Source organism: Thermobia domestica, chromosome 8 (assembly GCF_964235325.1).
Source record: "Thermobia domestica chromosome 8, izTheDome1.hap1.1, whole genome shotgun sequence".
NCBI classification, from domain to species: domain Eukaryota; kingdom Metazoa; phylum Arthropoda; class Insecta; order Zygentoma; family Lepismatidae; genus Thermobia; species Thermobia domestica.
Window position 1 is genome coordinate 19,057,597 of NC_137461.1, and position 15,304 is coordinate 19,072,900.

General features: G+C 36.4%; 1 protein-coding gene and 1 long non-coding RNA gene across 4 annotated transcripts in view; one reads left to right on the forward strand and one right to left on the reverse strand.

Annotated features, from left to right (window-relative positions):
- LOC145692750 (uncharacterized) overlaps positions 1 to 15,304 on the reverse strand; it is a 161,783-nt gene that overhangs the window by 57,331 nt on the left and 89,148 nt on the right. The gene's annotated exons all lie outside the window — the stretch shown is intronic.
- Positions 1 to 15,304, forward strand: part of Coq5 (ubiquinone biosynthesis protein COQ3, mitochondrial) — a 383,113-nt gene that overhangs the window by 32,600 nt on the left and 335,209 nt on the right. The window contains exons 6-7 of one of the 3 annotated variants that reach the window (XR_014132632.1): positions 1,677 to 1,840; positions 12,789 to 13,556. The exons of 1 other annotated variant lie outside the window; for it this stretch is intronic. The gene's annotated coding sequence lies outside the window, so the exon portion shown is untranslated. Of the gene's footprint in view, positions 1 to 1,676; positions 1,841 to 12,788; positions 13,557 to 15,304 lie in introns of those variants that run through there. One more of the 3 variants, XR_014132633.1, reaches the window with a different exon arrangement.

A 15,304-nucleotide genomic window follows, 5' to 3' on the forward strand; every position in this document is an offset into this window, starting at 1 on the left:
TAAATTTTATTTTGGGCGTAACCGTGGTATGGCTGAAACGTACAGAAAATTATATTCTTTTTAATTTACTAAAAAGTGTACTCAAATTGTCGTACCATTCTAAAGTTATTTACGAAACTAATTTCATCAAACGAAAAGAACTTTTTTTTCGCTGACTGTACATTGAAACCAGCTAATAAAACCAAGACAGCTTATGAACTGTAAAAGAATATGTGGTATAGTAGAAATAATATTACCATTGGCGTATCCAGGATTTATTTACGGAGGTTATCCAAAGAATTTCGCGGACTCCACCAAACAAAATGCATATAGTTGATTGCATTTACGCTTAAAACTATACTAATTTTCTTGAAAATAAGAACGTTTGGAGCTCTGATCCCCCAGACCAACCCTCTGCTTACGTCACTGAATATTACTTTTTCTATTATATGTCATGAGATGGCTGCACCTGAAGTCCAAGCTAGAATCCCTTGCACTGACAGTAGAAAAAGGATCTGGTACACATCTTATGAAAATAAAACTTCTGTCTGTTCAGTTTTGGTTATATTTAACTTTTAGTCGGACTGATCAAAAATTGTTTTTTTTTTGTTTTTTTTTTCTACTGGTATTGGTGATTGTTTCTTGGACAAAATACAGCGTAAACTCTCATTAACAGATTCTGTCACTGTTTTTGTTTGTACTCCTAACCTTGAAGATTAGAAATAGGTCTCTACAAATTCCGGAAGATTTAAATGCCTTTACACATTCGGGAAGATTTAAATGGACAATATTGAATGATTGAAATTTATTTATGTGGGCGTATTTAGGAAGGCCAATACAGATTGCGCCCTCTGTAGTTCTTGTAGTTAAACATTCGTTGTTCACGAACGAAGGGATGATGGGATTATCGATCTCATTCCTGCAGCCAAGGAAGGCTATCAACCTAATTTCTGTCATGTTCCCTCAAATTCTGTCTTTTTCTTTGTCTGTATTCACAGGTCAGACAGAAAATATCGATGGGAAGTTATATAATTTAAAGATTGCAATGATATTTTTTATAATCCATTGGTAAATTGGAACTAGGTTGCCCAAAATGAAAGTGACTATGTTTTTGACTTCATACCTCTCTTGAATTACCCGACCAATCTCGATCAAATTTTCAACATGGATGAGGTTCGGGCCTGGGATAGTTTTTATCATTTCACTTTGACCGTGCAACTTAGAGGGAGAAGGGAAGATACTGTATTTAAAAGTGATTGAAAATGACCGATATTAGTGTCGAATTCATAGTTTTTGGGGTGGCTGGGATAAACAGTTACACTTCCGATGCCGTTTAAATCCAAATTCAGTCCCGCAACCTGGGGAAGGAGGGAGAGATACATAAAACTATCTAAAATGACCGATATTAGTGTCGAATTCGTAGTTTTCGGGGTCGCTGAAACAAACAGTGACACTTCCGATACCTTTTAATTCCAAATTCAACCCTCTATGTCTAAAATAAAACGTATTTCCCGGTGTGAAAAACTATTATTCTGCTAGTGAATAAATAAAATTTTTTTAAAAAAATTAAAAAGTTTCTTCTTGTAAGAAACAGTAACTCGAGCTCTTATAATAGTATTTAATATTGATTATACAATATTTAATAACTTCTTACTTCGTGCAATAAAGAATACTACATACTGCAATTTTATTTTCAGCGGAAGAGATTAACGCCGTGAGAGACATACGCAAAGAATAAGAATGTAAAAGTGGAATGGGTGAAGAAGAAAAGTGTAAATCCAAATTGTTGCAGAAATGGACCATACATTTTGCGTTTTATGAACGGTGCGTTATACAACGCCAATCAAGATGTAAGTACATTGTAAGTATCAAAACTAACACTTTTCCTTCTCCCTTAGCCTAAAGGCCTTAAGGTCGGACGTTAAAATGAAAGATTTCTTTTGCTTTCGTTTCAAAACTAACACTTTTAACATTCGTTATGATTTCACAACATGTCAGTACTTCTGAACCTATATCAGAAAGTGGCCTAGCAAATTTTGTCACTAGGAAGAGAGTACTATTTTAATAAGAGTAATTATAAATGTATATTTTAAAATAGTATATTACAAAATGAAATCTAAGTTTTACGTCACACGATTATACCGGCAAAGCTAAAGGAGACAGTGATGATGAGAAATGAATGAAATGGTGGAATGAAGGAAGTAGGAAAAAACGGGAGAATGCCGAGAAAATCCACATACACGGGGTTTGTCCACCACAAAGTTCACTTGGCGCAACCTGGGATCGGACCAAGGACCCTATGCACCAGAGGTGAACGCTCTACCACTGAGCCATAAAATATTATATTAGTATCAGATTAATAGTGCATTAAAACATTATTCTTTTCACAATATTTCTTCTATAAACTATTCATTCCATGACAATTGACAACAAAACTAAATTAAGAGTTTCAGAAGAATTCTCACAATTCAGTATAATTGATACCAATCTCTGATACCGAATCCCGGCCCGACTAACGCGGAGGTTGAGAAACACTTTAATAACTTATTACAGGCTTTCCAATGCTTCTATATTTCCTATTTTTCCTATATATTTGCGTCTCTTCCTATAAACTCCCATATTTCCTATATTTTAACGAAACCTCCTATATTTTTGTAGCATTGATACTTCCGCTTGTAAAAATAAGGATTTTCAGCTTCATAAAACTAAGTTGTCATACTCAATATCGCATGGACTTGGCCCCTATTTACATGAAAAAATGTACAGTGTTAAAACTTCTGGTAACTTCTTTAGTCTTGCTGTAGTGGAAAGAACAAACACAGCAACTGATAAATAATTTGATATTCACATTCGATATTTTTCTTCTTCAACCAATTGTGTTGTTACTCATTACCTGAACAGTGCACTTTTGGGGCACACTACTTCTTCAGATCTTGTTCAAGCTATTGTGAAAACTATTAACACATCTAAACAGCTTCATGACAAGTTCCTCATGCTGGAAATTGATGGACCTAATGTGAACTTGTCTCTTCGGCGAATGTTAAATGATTGGTGCCAAGATCAAGGGTTACCAAAGCTTCTGGGTATTGGTTCTTGTACTTTGCACACAGTTTCTAGTGCGTTTCATGATGGAGTAAAATCATTGTCGTGGGATGTTGAAGATTTTTGTGTGGATGTATTTTAGTGGTTCAGAATGTACTGCTCAACAAGAGGACTATACTCTTGTCCAGTCAGTATTGGATTTAGAAAGCCTTTTTTCTTTCTGCGTCATGTTGCGAGCCGATTGTTAACTTTTGTCTCCCGTGTGCAAACACATCGCGGAACAACTTCCAGGCCTACGTAAGTACTTTCTGGAGAATCTGCCAACATAAGATAAAGCATGTCATGAAGATAATCGTTACAGAAGGATTAAACAATTTCTGAGAGACATATACTTACCAACACTGATTTTCTGATGCAGATCATTTTTACACTTTCCTTGTAGTCGTTGCTTCTTGCTGGTGAGCTACGTACGAAAACACTTAAGAAACTCGTATAAAATTTTGCGACGAGATAATTACCCATTTAATTATATTTAGAGTAGAATGTTTATTAGAGTATCTAATATATTAAAGAATATACATAAAATACATAATCATACTAAATTATAAAAAATAACAATTTACAAAATACTAATTGTTCAACAATAAAAATATTTTTTTACTGATAAACACTTAATTTTACATGCAGTAATCAAGTTTACAAGCTATTTTTATACAGGTTGATTTTAACACATTTTATGAATAATGAGGTTTACAAAATTTCAATTCTGTTATTTAACTCAAAATTAGATAATTCTAAAAATGTATAACAATATATACATTCTATTTTTTCGTTTAAGTATTTTAAGATATTTTATTTTAAAGTAAGAATGTAAACTATATGTATTTTAAAGTAAGAAAAAATCTCCTCCAGTGCTTTACCGGGAGGTATGGTTCCTAGTATTGAGGCTACATTACCTCTCTGCACCGCCATGCTTATTCTTTGGATTTGGAGTAGAGTGTATGTTCATATAACAATTGGTGTACTTTCCATGTGAGGGTTATTTTTTATTTGTTTATTTATTTATTTCTACATATTGGATAATTGAAATGTTCCTTTTTCACAGCTTCACGAAACCTCCTATATTTTTTCGTCGTGATTTCCTATATTTCTTTTTTTCTTTTTTTTTTTTTTTAATTTGCATTGAAAAGCCTGTTATTAACATCAAGAAAGAATATAATCTTGTGTTGCCGAAATTACTTTGTAAGCACATATTTGAAATACTGAATTGATACATAAGTTTACGAGCAATGTGATTGCCTATCACGTACACAGAGAAAAAAAGCGAATGCATTTAGAAGATTCTGGCTGCAAGAGGCTTTCCTGGTGTTACTACAGCCACAGCAGGAGGACTGCAGTCTGTATTCGAAAATGAAGAAATGAAATAATTCTTTTTAACTTAATGTTTTATTGTTATTCCCTTCAGACAATGGGGACGAATGATTAATGAAAGGGAATCATATGAAATTAATATTTTTGTGCTCTTCCACCGGGAATCGAACCCGAGACCACGAACACCAAAGGCACACGTGCAAGCCACTTTTTAAAATCATTTTTTATTTATTTATGTTTATTGATAGCTTAACAATACATGTGTAGACGTATCGTACTAGATCAGTGGAGAGATCGTAACTACGTTATAGTCAGGTCAGCTTAGTTGTTGCATACTGTAAGGTTCCTCGTGATTTCACATCATGCTAGATGCAACCATGTGTTTCTGCACCACGTGCTAGATGTAAACACTCCACAGACAATATCCACGAAGAGGGCATCGTCCACCATCACCAACGGTCGGCAAGTAACGAAGATCAACGAAGGTAGCCGAAATTTTAGGATAAAAGAGGAGCACACCACAGAAGACATCAATCTCTCCCGATTTATCAAACCGTCAACTCTTTAAGACGTCATTGAGAGCTACTCTTCGTATACACTCTAACAAGGGACATTTTTTTGGTGTCACACGAAATGTGAAACGAGACTATCGTCAATTGATTTGTGTTAGTGAACACGAAAATCCATATGCGGGAAAAACCCTCGATCGCAACCGTTCCACACTTATGGGGGGGGGGGGGGAGTAGGGGCACTGCCAACACAACACGTTGTGGATGAGACGAAATATGGAGCGGGTTCGATGAAAATTTGCATAGAAATGCAGTTAAACATATACGACAATGTGACATTACATTCGACAACACTCTGGCAAGTGAGAGGAGAGGCGTAGCACGTAACACAGGGGAGGAGGGCGTATAAGCGTGGAGTATAGCGTAGGGGAAAAGTTCCATAAAAGCTATGAAAACATACGAGCCGGACTTAGGGGGAATAGCATAGTAATATATCATGGACATGGTCAAGTAGGCCTACTGGTCCCTTCCTTCCTGAACTGATATTTCAATGCATAGTGTGGTGTATTGGATTTTGCAGTGCATTCACACAAGGGCGTATATTGTTGTCATTTATGTTATCATCATCATAACCAAGCATATGAAATTGAATGCCTACATGCATACAATAGTTTATCCACATCGGACGTTAAGAAGGAAAAAGGTCCAGATCCTACGGACAATCCCTTCCATAGCTCTCTTTCTTCCATTTCTGTTTCACGGTGTCGTCTACGGGCTGTTTTATAGTTAGTGGTTGATTACTTGACTATGTTTTATTACTGTACCATTCTCTTGACGTCTTGCTTCTCCGTTTTCCTCAATTATATGACCATTTTTACTTGCGCTTACCCGCCCCTCCTCTGTCGTTACGTGCTACGCCTCTGCCCTCACTTGTCAGGATATTGTCGAATGTAATGTTACATTGTAGTGTATGATTAACTGCGCTTCTATGCATATTTTCATCGAACTCCCTCCATATTTCGTCTCATTATCCACAACTCCACAACGTGTTGTGTTGGCAGTGCCCCTACTCCCTCTCCCCCTATAAATATGGAATGGTTGCGATTGAGGGTTTTTCTCGCCTATGGATTTTCTTGTTCACTAACACAAATCGACTGACCATAGTCTCTTTCCTCATTTCGTGTGACACTAGAACAAGTTCCCTTGTAAGATGCCTGGTTATTGAGAGCTCCTTCGTGGCTAAGCGGTTAGCGTACGCGCCTTTGGCGTGGGAGACCCGGATTCAATCCTGGCGGGGATTCGAATTTCACGTTAACCAGTAGGTCCACGTCTCATATAGCCTCGCTGCTAAACGCGACGTTAAACTCAAAATCAACTCAACTCAACGCCTGGTCATTGAGCTCCTTTCTACCTCTCTAAGACACTCGGTCATTTAGAGGCACCTAATTACCAAATTCTCTAAGATGCTCGGTCTTTGAAAATTCCAACTCCCCTCTTTAAGACGCCCGGTCATTGAATGGCATCTTTCCTATACACCCTAAGACGCATGGTGATTGAGCTCCTTTAAACTTCGCCAACAAACCTCCAAATAGTTAGAGGAACTTGTACTTATTTATAATATTTTGTACGCAAGGGAAAAACTTCTATAATGAAAGGTGATGGGAAAGTCCAAACTCCCGTGTACCATCTTTTAGCTCTACCCTAAAAGATAGAAAACTTTACAATACATACTCTTATCGTTGTTCGCGTGTTCTGTTAATATATATATATATATATATATATATATATATATATATATATATATATATATATATATATATATATATATACTGCTAAGTACTTAATTGTCTTCCCCTATGTTTATGCCGACGGACGACACATATGATTTCCGTCTATTTGCGGCTGTATCGATTGGTCCTGGCTAAGCAACAAGCCTGTACGTAGCCTGGTACGGATAAGATTGTGTACGGTACAGAATTCTGCTAAATTTTGCTTCTGTGGATTTTATAAATTTAAAAAAAAAAAAAAAAAAAAACTTTTTTTCTGTCAGTATACAGTTGACTGATAGTCAACGTAAACTCTGCAATTTCTTAGAAAAATAAATAAATAATAACGGAGAAAATAAATAGAATCATGGAATACGAAGAGTTATATGGAATACTACCTCTATATATGCTATTGGTTCCAACGTATCTCGCTTTTTAAATTTCTGCCTGACCGGAGTGATACCTGAATTCAGAATACAATTATTAAGAATTTCCCGGATCTTGTTGATCTAAAGTTTACTTTACAACGATCTATTTGGTCTAGGAATTAATTCGTGCGGGTGGACAAGAGATGGCGCAACGAACGGAGCGTCCCACAGTTCCGTGTATCCACACATGTGTTGCAAACCCCTGTCATCGCGTATCGTTCGTAGTATAGGGCAGTGGATTAAAGCGTCAACAACACCAGTTTGTAGTTAAGTGAACATGGCGCAATTTGTGCCTGATAAAGTGTTTTTGCGGGGTGTCCTGCTGCATTACTTTAACATGCAGAAAAGTGCGACTGAAAGTCATCGTATTTTGGTGGAAGTGTATGGTGACCATGCTCTAGCTGAGCGAACGTGTCAGAAGTGGTTTGCACGGTTTAGAAGTGGTGATTTCGGCTTGGCAGACCAAGAGCGAGCTGGAAAGCCAAAAAAATGTCAAGACGAAGAATTGACAGCATTGCTCGAGCAGGATTCGTGTCAAACGCAGGAACAACTTGCAGCAGCATTAGGCGTTGATCAAACAACAGTCTCCAAACGCTTGAAAGCCATGGGAATGATTCAAAAGATGTCACATTGGGTTCCACATGAATTGAAAGACAGAGACGTTGAAAGACGAAAAACCATTTGCGAATTGCTGCTTCAACGACAGAGCAGAAAGGGGTTTCTGCATCGAATTATTACGGGTGATGAGAAGTGGATCCATTACGAGAACCCTAAACGAAAAAAGGCCTGGGTGAAACCAGGTGAACCAGGTCCATCACAACCAAAACGAGATATTCACTGTGCAAAGGTTATGCTGTGCATATGGTGGGATATGAAAGGTGTGGTGTACTATGAGCTGCTGCAACCGGGTGAAACTATGAATGGAGAACGTTATCGACGACAATTAATGCGTTTGAAGCAAGCTCTGGCCAGAACACGACCAGAATGGGAGAACAGACATGATAAACTTATTGTTCAACATGATAACGCTCGCCCACATGTCGCAAAACCGGTCAAAACATATTTAGAAAATGTCGGATGGGAGTTTTACCCCACCCGCCGTATTCACCAGACGTTGCTCCTTCGGACTACTACTTGTTCGATTGCATGAACAACGATTTGATTGGACAGCGGTTTACTTCTTCAGAAGATATCGAAAGATGGGTCTCTGACTGGATCGCTTCCAAGGTTGAGGACTTCTTTCGCCACGGAATCCGTACATTGCCTGACAGATGGGCGAAAGTGGTGGCTAGCGATGGACAATATTTTTCTTAAGGTATTTATGTATTTTGTGTTTGTACTACAGCTTCAATGTGTGCGTACCAACCGCACGAATTAATTCCTAGACCAAATAGAAAAATAAAATTAACTTGAGAATGCCCTAGAAAATGACACTAATTTTCTTGTAAACTACTTAAAAATTCACAGAAAATGGTTTCAATTTTTCAAATGTATCTTTTATTGCATTCAATATTCGGTTTTTGGAATATTACAAATTTTCGGGTAACATTTTCACATCATTAGACAGACACTCATTTACTTTCTAGAACTGTAAATTTTCCACACAATTATTCAGAAAATTATAACGTTTAATTTAGTTGAAACTTCGTGATTTTGAACAGTTAACTAGCGAATCACGTTAAAGTGATCCTAACTGTTAACTGTTCAAAATGACAACACAGAATACGATATATGCGAATGTATATATTTTGCGTAAATACTTTATCATTTACCTTCTTAATTTTTACAAAATATCTTCTTTTTAAACGAATATACCCATCTTCACAATGACGTATGCTTTATGTTCTAAACTAACTATGTATAGTATAGATATTTATGTCTGGTAAATATAACATAAATAGGTAGATCTGGCCCCAGAAGAAATATAACACATATTACGGACCGTTGTCCATAGTAACATATACATATTATCGTAATAAAGTTCAGAAAGCAGCAAGAAATATTCCAATTTTGGCTGATAAGAACACTTTCGTTTATCTTTCTTTTTTTATTAAAAAAAAAAAAAAAAAAAAAAAAAAAACAGGTAGTTAGTTTCTAATGCTAATGCACTTCCCTTGTTTGCAGTACAAAAAATCAACAAGATCGGTCTGACCTGTAGCTGAGTTCGTAAATCATCCCACTGATAGTCCAACGATCCTAGATTCCAATACCGGTAAGTGAAATGTTCCGAAGATCAACCTAGCCTCGGAAAGTAAATACCGGGAGCAACCCAGGGGACCAAACCAGTGTACAGAAGTATAGAACGACTTTAAAAAATAGCGGTACGTTGCCACTTGCACCCCTTGAAAGTGGTGGCTGAGCCTAGCCCACATCGGGCTATTGTGCCCTATGGCTTGCTTTGGTTTGTCAATAAGATCCAGGTCCTGGTTAATAATGTTGCAAATTATGCTTTGACGTATCAGAATTACGTTCGTGAGACCATATGTTGCACTGAACATGTTGCATCCGCGATTCATTTCCTACTTCACCAGCTTTCGTTACTATAAATCAAAATCTTCATGTAATGACGTCATATGCACTGTCTTAAAATCTCGCTCGATGATCATCTGAAAAAAAAAAAAAAAGTGCAGATATATTGCTTCTCAAAAAATCCCTTCATTTCCTGTGTTAGTCTAAAAGTTATTACTGTTTTATGAGACCGGTTGTTTGAATTGTTTGTTTCCGTGTTCCCTAGTTTTCATTCCAGTGTCTCTAGCTTTTTGAGTGTTTAAATACAATACAATTTATTGCGTCATCAAGCGTTTCCTCGACTGATTGAATCACAACAATTAAAGTCTCAATTTTTCACTCTTTTAAATTTCAAGGAAACAACTGGATTATGACTAGTGTTTGATGTACTGCGAGGGAGGACCCAAAAGAAACCGGACTTCCGTTCTTTTTTTTTTTTTTTTTTAAAAATCTTTCAGTCTCCTTCAAAGTACTCTTCATTAGATGCAATGCACTTCTCCACTCTTCTTTTCTACTGTTTGAAGCTCCTCTGGAACTCTAGCGCCCTCTGCGAAGCTCTTTTTACAGCTTCCGCTTCGTCGAAACGCTTCCCTTTTAGATTTTTTTTTTTCATTCTCGAGAACAGAAAAAAAGTCAAAAGTCTCTTGATCAAAAAGTTTGTGTCACTTTCAGTCTGGTTTTTCAAGTTCTGGCTCAAATTCAGACGAATTCTTTGTTGATCCTTTGTGAGCAGGCGAGGAACAAACTTAGTGGCAACACGTCTCATTTGCAAATCCTTCGGCAAGATTTGCTAGCATGAGCTGCAACTCGCTTCTGTCTGTTCTAAAATTTCGCAGATCGTGAAACAACAATCCTTGTTGATTTTTTGGCGAATTTTTTCAATGTTTTTCTTCGTTTCGAGATAATGAAGGGCGTCAGAACGAGCACCATCTTCAATATTCATCTCATCACGTTTAAAGCGCCCAAACCACTCCTTATAAACTTGCGTGCGGAACATAGCATCCTTCTTGAAAGCCTGTTGAAACATTTCGTAAGCTTCCGTTGCCGACTTTTCAAATAGGAAGCAAAATTTCAAACACACTCTTTGTTCTATTAAATCTGCCACAACGATTTCGCAGGCAGTAAACGAGAAACTGTTGAGAAGAACAGCATTACGATCAAACATTAATTTCCTACACAGACGCCACGTGAGCAACTGATTTGGGAAGAACTCCACTAGACTCATCTAGCGGAAGAACTCTCTACTACGCCTTTAGTCCGGTTTCTTTTGGATTTCCCCTCGTATATATAATAAAACTAAAACTGCTGTATTACATAGTGCTCCAACTTGGTGTGTTTCGAACATTTATTATGTATAAATTTTATGGCTGTAGATGAATTTCCCAGTGTACAATTCATCACAATAACACAAAAGAATACTGTTAGATCCGCCAGGTAGAGATTTTGAAGGATTAAGTGGAGAATCACACTCCTTAATTCATTATTTAATGATCTTTTCGCAAATACTCCTCTATCATATATTCTGCCATTAGTGCCGACATCAATGTACAGAAATTCATAGTCTGCATTTATCAGTGCCAGCAAGACAAAAATGATTGGCTATAGCTGAAAAACACTGATCCACTATTAGGAGGGTGCCCGAATAAGCATGCGTTTTCCATCAATGGCTCCACATCTTGTTGAATTCATCTGCTGCTGGTAGCCATTCTTCAACAGTGCTTGAAGCCTTTTTAAAAAATAAATAAAAATAAAAAAGTATTAGTGAGAGGGCGTGGCAGAGCACGGTGAGCACGTGCTTGGCGCTAGTTTGGACGTAGTTCAGCCGATCACTAGCAGATGGCGCTGGAGCAGGCTTAGGCTCGCAAATGGGCTGCTACGTCAAGTTGTTTGGTTTTATATGCATTTACCTTCGAAATGCGCGTACTTCACTTAATTTTATTATAATCATATCTACACGGTAAAGTTTTATCGTATTACAATTGAAATATTCTTTTTGTAACGATGATACACTAATTATTATGAAATGAGAAGCGAAATCATTGCATAACATTTAAACCCTGAGCAGTCCGTTATACATCTTGCCATTGCTGGGGTAACACTTTACACCTGTGGTTTTCAGCCTTCCAATACTCGCGAACCGGTTTAAAGACATGCAGAAATATTGGAGATCGGCAAACACTACACTCAATTTCGATGTTTTAATTCTATAGAGATCGTGAGCGCTCGTGGTGCTTGACCTAAATCAATCGATTTCATCACCCAATAGAGCAGGAGAATATCTCGATCGTCAACTTCTATCCATGAAATTTTGCCAGTTTCGTGTCTTGTGCTCTACAGAGAATATATTCTGAGGGTGCAATGTTGTCGGGTTGCCGCACAAAGTTTTGTTGTGTTATTTATACTGTTTTTGTTTTATATTGTTGTCGGAAGACAAAGGGATTTTCCTTCCCCCCGAACGCATTTTGATCTGAAAAGACACCAAATGAAGCATTGGTCCTCTTAAAATGACTAAAGATATACCACAGTGACTTGATCCCTAGTCTTCCGTTGCAAGCGCTGCTATTGGCTGAAGGAATTCCACTCGCTTTCTCTGAACAGCTGAACCCTTATTGGCTCAACGCGTGGGTGTGTGAGCTTTAGTTCGCATTTTTGCCACGGCTCAAGACATTTTGGCAGCACAATAGATGTTTCTGTCGGGCCTCATTGTATTCTCCTTAGCTTCTATAACAATTCTCACGCTGGTATTGTCCAATGATTACTAATAAAACTTGCTGCTTCAGACTGGGTTGCAGACTTGCTGCTTCTCCATAAAATTATCAATGGAAATATTGACTCCCAATTATTGGTTTCTGTTCTTAATTTTCGTGTACCTTCTCGCTTTACTCGCAGTCATACGTTACCAACATGTGTAACACCTAGACTATCAATTGTACAGCGTGTTTTATACTTTAGGCTGGCATCATTCTAGATGTTGATCTAGTTTATTGCTAGATGTTGATATTTGTGACTCTAAAAAGCATTTTAGAAACAAACCAAAGGCTCTGTAAATGTGTTACATATTTTATACATATATATTTTTTGTTGTTGTTTCTTCTATACTTTGTTACATTGTTTCAGTGTAAAATGGACATAGTTCTATATCTGAAACATTTATAAATAAATACAATTATTTATCTTCTTTACAGAATAGTGTTCCTGACGACTCCCAAGACGAAGACAACCCACAGACAATTACAGAAGATAATACTGAGGTAGAAGAAGAGCTCATTCTTGAGAGTGCTGAAGCAGGCTCCAAAGTGGGTAATGAATCATTCCTATCCCTCATTTCTGTTCAACGGAGGGGTGAAATTGAAGGAAATGCAGGACTATATTGGGGACCCTCCAAGAAACGCTCGAGGGAGGACAAGGATCGCATTCTCCTACAAAAAAACAGTTGAATTGGAGACCAAAGTTAAAAAGGGAGATAAACATGACAACCAGGGTCGAGCTGACATAGCCTTCGGTGAGCATGTCAGTCGCGAAAACGCATGTAAAAAGAAAGAAAAAAAAAGATTAATGAAATATAATTAATCATTCGTTTTATGTTGTACATTCTGCAAACGAAGGGAGAATAACATCTATCTGTAACTTTCTAATGGCAGACGCTATTGAAGAACAACCTTCGCAGGCAGAATGTGTAACAAGTCACAATTTATAGACACAATACCAAAGTACAATCTGTGGAGGAAATAATAGGAACATGACAGAAAATGTTTTCGATCCATCTATCAGCCAGTCTCACTTGGACACAATGTAGTAAATAAAATCTCACACATTTTTTTTTGGTATGTGTGTGTGTGTGTGTGTTTGTTTTGCAACACTGTCCAGGATCGCTATCGTTTCTCATTGTATGTACAGTCAGCAAGTTGGATGAATGTATCCGTTGAACATATTTACTGTGTATATTGAATAAAACACCAAACTGTTTATATTTTCCGTTTTTTTTTTTTTTTTTTTTATCTTTTTTCACTAATATATACTAATATATATAGCGGGGGCGCATAGGAACTCGCTAATATTACAGTATTTAATTGTACAGTATGAAGAATACATGTGCTGAATTTGATCTCGATCTTTTAAAATAATATTTCGAAACTGGTACTTTTTTTTTAATAACCAGATGTAATCAAAAAAATAAATTTAAACAATCAATCAGATTTGGTTCAAGAAGATTAATGGTTAAAGCTTCTAAACGTTATCTGTTCAAAATTTGAATTAAGACTTAGTAGTTTCAATACGTTTTTAGTAAGCAGCTCTAGTATTTGTTAACCTGCACGTAGTGAAATTTAAACAAACCAGTAGTTCAAAATAAATAAATTTGCTAAAAAAAAAAAAAAAAAAAAAAAAAAAAAAAAAAAAAATCCCAAATGTTGGTTGAATGGAAGGGTAGAGGGTTACATTTGATCAACAGTGGGTTCAATTCGACTACTACAGCTTCGAAATTAGTTAATATTTGATTGTTTTTGGTTTCAGTTTCGTATCTTCCATAACATACATGTTTGTTTAGTTTTTTTTGCTTTTGCTTTTTTTTTTTTTTTTTTTTTTTTAACGTACTTTCCGCTTACATCTTTATAAGTATGCTTTCTTACAATGAAATATGCCTTATGCATTATATATAAGAACCATGAATATTTAAAAACATACAATGCGACAGGATCTTTATACTGAGAAAATTGAAAATTTAAAATCAAACAGATTTGTTCATCTTTTGAGCAGGAAATGGAAACTGTTCCGACTTAGATTGTTTCAGATCGTTGGTTCGTAATTTGTGAACCAAATGCAAAATAATAATAATAATAATAATAATAATAATAATAATATAAATTTGAACCAACGAATGAATTTGGTTCAAAACATCTTTAATGAGTTAAGAGTTTAAACTTTATTTGTTAAAACTTTGAACCAAGATTGGGTAGTTCTCAACTTACTTTTTTAATAGGCAGCTAGATATTCGTACCAACATGTCAAATTTAATAGGCGGCTGCAGATATGAAAAAACCTACCTAACCCTCAAAAAATTCCTACAAAAGGTTTCTCAACGGTTTTTTGTAGTATCAAATGTGCTCAATAACATATTAAAAGTTTACCAAAATTTGACCACGGGAAAGACCCAATTTTCAAGATGGCGTCCAAAATGGTTGTTAGCTCTTTTACAATTTTAGGCTTTCATTCAAGTAGCTACTGAATCATCACTATTTATCCTAGGATTATGGTTCGTTCATCATTCTCTTCAGAATAAAACAAGCTTTCAAGTGGTGCCATCCAAATGTGTGCATGACCTACGTGGAAAGGGAAATTGAGAATAATTTGAGAAATTTCCCTCTTAAAAATCCCTTTTCTAAAGTTTTGCGCCCTCTGAAGCGGCTCCAGATAAGAATACATGGCCCAAACCTTCCTAGAGAAGTACTATGAGATATAGACTATGTACGTGCCAAATTACATTGTGAAATCTTTAGTAGTTACGACAGAATAAAATATTTACCAATATCCTACTCTGTGAATATATCTAACCAAATATATAAGTAGATAATAAATAGGACAGAACATAAAGGTTTGTAACACAGTACTATTAATCTGGGTATTATCATTCGTGACTTATTGTTTTTAGAATGAAGCAAGCTTTCCTATTGGTATCATTCCCATGCGTCCATGATGCACGTGG